The 6,029-nt window shown below is 38.8% G+C and overlaps 1 long non-coding RNA gene across 1 annotated transcript; it reads left to right on the top strand.

The window, feature by feature from the left end:
* Positions 1 to 371: 371 nt before the first annotated feature.
* On the top strand, positions 372 to 5,543 carry LOC109208459. Its single transcript, XR_002065168.1, has 2 exons — positions 372 to 786; positions 5,158 to 5,543. It is a non-coding gene; the product is annotated as an uncharacterized LOC109208459 (long non-coding RNA).
* Positions 5,544 to 6,029: the final 486 nt, after the last annotated feature.

A 6,029-nucleotide genomic window follows, 5' to 3' on the forward strand; every position in this document is an offset into this window, starting at 1 on the left:
AAAAATACAAAAAATAGTACCTTGTTTTTATCTCCATATAATTTCGAAAACACAAAAATAATTTCATGTTTGGTTAATTAATTAGGATTAGCTTTGGCATTGTGAAGTATTTTTATCTTATTTTAAAAGGAGTCAATTAAGGTGTTGGATTACAATTTTAAGAGTTTTAGAGCCCAATTCTTGGCCCAATTTGGATTAGTCCATTAAGCCTAGGGACCCTTCTAGACTCTTCTTTGGAACAAAAACAAATAAAAAAGGCCCTAAGGACCTAATACACAAAAGACCTAGGGACTAATTGGCAAAATACACAAAATGTAAACCTAGACTCTACACCTATAAGACCCTAGACTCCTAACAATAAGATCAGCCGCAAAGCACCATAGAGACCCCTCCCATCATCTTCAGGATAATGCACTGTAGCACACTTTAGACCTGAAGAAATGATTCGTTTCATCTCTTAAAGAGAAAACCTTCAGCACCCTTTCACGTACAAGAGCCAGGCAGCCAAATCGTCTAACTTTCACTCACCAGAAACAGCGACGCCACCAGCGACTCCTCGCCGGAAAACGACCACCCAACGTGCCGGAACACCATGAGAATAGTTTTTCAAAAACCAGTTGTGTAAGCTCATCATTTTCACCATTAAAGCACTGAAGAATCAGCAACAAACCCCCATCGAAACAGCCCAAACATCATAGCTTAAGCTCTGTTTTTATCTGCGAAAGATTACGTGGGAAAAAGGGCCGAGTTCGGGTTTTCCATCGAAGTCTCCGACGTTATTTTCCGGTCAGTGTTCCTAGCGTCATTTCCTCTGTTCGTATTTGTGTTCAATTCTTGAATTTTCTTGCTTTTGTGCTTAACAAGTGTATGATTTATCAATTAAGTGCTACTGAGTTTGTTTAACCAAAGCTGAATTTGAACTCTTAAGATTAAAATTCGGATTGAAGCTATGATGTGCTTAAATATGTGCTGAAAATTTTGAATAAAGTTTGAGCTATAGCTGAGTGAATTGATTTGAATGAATTCGACTAGCGTGCTTAGCTTGATTTTTGAGTATTGAGCTGGAATTTGTTCTCAATTTGTTGCTGCCGTTTGTGAATCTCAGCTCTTGATAGAGTTTCTCAATTTCAACTCATCTCTTTATTAATTTACGTTGTGCTTCATGTATTTTAAATTATTGTTGTTGCTAGTTTCGTTAGTCTTGTCGCATGCGGATTTAAGGGAATTTGTCTAAAGCTATTGATTCTCTAAATTACAATTATGTTACAATCCAGAATAAACATGCCTCAATTAAGTTGGTGTCATATATATATTAGGCGTTTAGTTTGGTACACTAAAAATGTAAAGATCTTTATTCAGTATTATTAGAATGAAATGGACCCGAATGAATTGTTTAATAGAGAAATTACCTGAACCTGAGAAGAGGTAGACATTGAATTGTAGGGTGTTAAAGAAAAGCCAAGAAATTTATTTGGGGTTTGTAGAAATGCAGATAATATGTAGCTTGATAATTACTTGGAATGGAAGATATGTAGTTTCTGTAATTCAGTTAGTCGCTGCAGTTGAATTAGCAACTATCGTGGTTGTGGACACGTTCGCGTGACATGACTACGATTCCTAAAAACAAAACTCGAGTATGCGTTCGCGCAACTTTGGCCAAATTTTTCTTAATAATAATAAAACGTTATTAATTATGGACACGTTCGCGTGACATGATTTTTTACGCGCCCAACAAATGGGTACACGTACGCGTGACCCGTTTCAAGATAATTTTCTTAATTTAAAAAGCGGTAAGAGGCAAATGCACATAGGTTTTAAAATCAATAATTAGATAATTTAATAAGCCAAGTATGATCAAAGCGACCGTGCTAGAACCACGAAACTCAGGAGTGCCTAACACCTTCTCCCGGGTTAACAGAATTCCTTACCCGGATTTCTGGTTCGCGGACTGTAATACATAGTCAACCTTTTCCTTGACTCGGGATTTGAACCGGTGATTTGGGACACCATTAATTATCCCAAGTGGCGACTCTGAATTTTTAATAAAATGAATCCCGTTTCGATTGTCACTTCAAGTTGGAAAAAACTCCCTTTATTATATCCTTTCCTGCGGTGTAGTGAAAAAGGAGTTGTGACAACCCTGATCCCCAAAACTCAACCAACAACCACCACAACACCCAGATTCCCGTAGTCCATCAATTGAACCCTATATACATGGAAACCTTACCTCACACTCCGCAACAAACCCTATACATACCTGAATCCGCCGAAAAGGACCTGCTTATCAAGAACATGGCGGAAGAACTCAAGAAACTTACTAGTCGAGTCCAAGGTGTTGAAGGTGGTAAAGGAATCGAAGGTTTGAATTATGAGGACTTGTGTATTCAGCCGGACGTAGAACTACCATATGGTTACAAACCTCCTAAGTTTGAAATGTTCGACGGGACAGGTGATCCAAAGGTACACTTGAGAACATTATTGTGACAAGCTCGTAGGGGTTGGTAAAGATGAAAGAATCCGCATGAAGCTGTTCATGAGGAGTCTCACTGGAGACGCCCTATCTTGGTACATACGTCAAAACTCGAAGAAATGGGTTAACTGGGTAAGCATAGCATCAGATTTTATGGATTGATTCGGGTTCAATACAGAAGAAACGGCAGATGTCTTCTACATTCAGAATCTTAAGAAGAAGCCCACAGAAACTTTTCGCGAATATGATACTCGATGGAGATCAAAAGCTGCGAAAGTAAGGCCGGCACTAGAGGAAGAACAAATGAATAAGTTCTTCGTTAGAGCTCAAGATCCACATTACTATGAAAGGCTGATGGTTATTGAAAACCATAAGTTCTCCAATATCATCAAATTGGGAGAAAGAATAGAGGAAGGAATTAAAAGCGGAATGGTGACAAATTTTGAGGCACTACAGGCTACAAACAAAGCCTTGTAGTCGGGGGGTATCTCTAAGAAGAAAGAAGTTGGTGCAGTAATGGTATCTCAAGGTCTGAAGTCTCCCATTACATACCAAACACCACCATCCACATATCAACCTTCACCTCCTAGATACAAACAATCCGCCGCCACTTACCATACTTATAACACCCAACCTGCATATTACCACTCACCATCACCAGTCCACCAAAACTAACAAAAACCCAAACCAAATTTCTGTAAAGCCCCGTGAATTTCCATAGCTAAATCGAGCAATTTCGAGCTTAGGAATACAATTTAATGTAGACCCAAAACTACATGAGAAATTACTGGAGTGGATAAAATTATTTGGATACTTGGGGATAATTATTTTAATAATCTTGAGTGTTGTAATGATAGGGACCACTTGGATTCTAATTTCAAAGCAAGAAAAACTAAAGAAAATATAGTGAGCTATCTCCCCATGGCACAGCTATAGCACAGGAGGGAAGCTGAGGATTTTAGCAAAGCAGTGAGCTAAAGCCTTATAGCACAAGGATAGCACCAGTTGAAAAATACAGTACCTGATTTTAGCAGTGAGCTAAAGCCTTATAGCACAGGGATAGAACCAGTTGAAAAATACTGTACTTAGGCCTATTAATACCTGAGCGGGGTGAGAGAAAAATAAAAGAATTCCAAGACTAGGGCTTTTCTCTCCATCACCCATCTAGCCGAGGCTTCCAATACACACTAAAGGTGAGTTTTAAAGTGCGTTTTTATGATAATTTCACTTATCAATCACTAGTTACAACAAGGTTTTGATTGGATTCCATAGGATTTCTTCAAAATCTCAAGAACACCCCAAATTTGACTTTCAAGATTTGGTCTACAAGAGGTAATCATCAACCCTTAAACCCACATGCATGGATTTTTAGTGAATATATAAGCAAGAAATAAGTACTATAACTTATGAGATGGTGATTGGAAGCCATAAATACTTAAACGAGATCATTGGGTGTTGTGGAGATTATGTAATGAGTTAATTAGTGAAATTTTATGGATGGGAGCTCATTGGTGATCATAATGGTGCTAAAGAAGGCAATTAGTAGTCAGAGGATGTTGTATTATATCTTGTTGGTGAGAAGGAAGGATTATTGGATGAAGGAACCCGTTACTAGAGGTAGTATAATGCTATGCACTTTAGGTGTTTGATATAATGCCAACATCACCAAAAACCTGGAAAATTTTACTAACATTGGTCCAATTGAACTTTGTTGATGTAGATTGAAGTTGTAAGAGTAGTGGGGGGTTTCAATAAAACTAAAGGGCTGGATCCAGGTATGTATGGAAAATCCTCTTTCTTCTTAGAATCAAAATGCCCTGGTATCCATGTAATCGGTGTAAGTCCCCAAATTGAGCATACCAGAATTGACTATCCCAAATATGTCGTGTGGTATAATATGTGTTCAATATTAGTGCCAAATGATTATCATGTCATATATTCCTTTGTGAATATGTTTAACAATGTGGAATATGTGTTGAGAAATGTTAAGAATTCATGTCAAAGAAATTGAATAACGATTGTTGTGCCATTTCGTATGCAAAGCCTCTATGTGCTTAGAATTTCCGAGCTTTTCCCATATGTGTGTTATCATGCCTTACATGATAGGCCTTATAGTTTCTATGATAATGTTATTGAATGTGTAAAAAGGGAAACTTGAATTGTAAGATATAGCCAACTGCCAAGAATGACTAACTAAATGAGGCTACTCGTGCCATGAAATGAAAGATGGGAAAGAAATGTGAATTGAGATGAACGATTGGGAGAATGATGTCTCAAGTGAGATGGCCTAGCCGATCTGGCCGTGATCGGACACCATGCCGCACACATGGTGGTAATTGTGCTGGATGGATTGATTGAAATTGTGAATATGGTGGATGTCTCAAGGGAGATGACCTAGCCGATCGGGTCGAGATCGGACTCCGTGTAGGAACATGGTGGTATTATGGATTATGGCACATGGCACTGAGATTGGCAACATAATAAGATGGAAATTTTAACCGGAAACCTTGTGATTCTTACTTGATGATTTTCGTATTTGTTTGAAGCTCTTATTGTATACCATGACCGTTTCCTTTACATTTCATTATTCATTCTATTAAGATTGATGTTTAGCTTTACATACTAGTACTATTCGACAGTACTAACATCCCTTTTGCCGGGGGCGCTACATCTTTTAATGGATGTAGGTGGTTCTATAGCCGACAGTGTTGATCGCAGCTAGTGGTGCTTTGCCTTCATCTCCCCAGCAGTCTTTGTGAGCCCCATTCCTTCCCGGGGCCATGTAGTACATCTTTTGCTTATATGTTTATCATATTTTGAGGTATAGCCGAGGCCTTGTTGCCGGCACTTTTGTAGCACTTTCTTTTGTGTCTACTTAGAGGCTTCGTAGACATTATGTGGATTGTATATGGGTGTTGGAAAGGTCAAAGGATGATCTTGTGTTTGGACTATTGTTCCACTAAATAGTAAGGTATATGTATTTTATAAACAAAGAAAAAAGAAAAATACTCAACAACGATGTAATTAATGAATTGGCTTAGTAATGTACTTGTATGATTTCCTATTGCCTAAATTGATGAAATCATGCCTTCCTCTTGATTGTAAGTGAGTCGGGTAGAAAGTGTCTAACATGCTTGCTTGGCTGGGTTCACCCGGTTGAGCGCCGGTCGCGCTCCCCGAGCTTGGGGCGTGATAAACTTGGTATCAAAGCCTATGGTTTTAAAGTGTCCAAGGATGTCTCGGAGCCGTGTCTAGTAGAGCCCTTCTTATTTGTGTGTTGTCGACCACATCTATAATTAGGGGGCTACATGGACATTTAGGAATAATACCCTTCTTTGTTGATTCATATCGTGCAATAATGCTATATGCGAGGCTGTTCTCCTCTAACTCGTGCATTGTCCTAACTTTCAGTAAATGGAACCTAAAAAGAAAGAAAGAATTGGCCTAGAAGCCAATGCCACCCCAGGAGTGGCTGTTGATTCCCTACTTGATTATGTGGGAGAGGATAATCCCCCGACTATTTCACTGCCTGATTCTTCCACACCAGAACAGACTGCCC

This window comes from Nicotiana attenuata, unplaced genomic scaffold, assembly GCF_001879085.1.
Source record: "Nicotiana attenuata strain UT unplaced genomic scaffold, NIATTr2, whole genome shotgun sequence".
Classification (NCBI taxonomy): Eukaryota; Viridiplantae; Streptophyta; class Magnoliopsida; order Solanales; family Solanaceae; genus Nicotiana; species Nicotiana attenuata.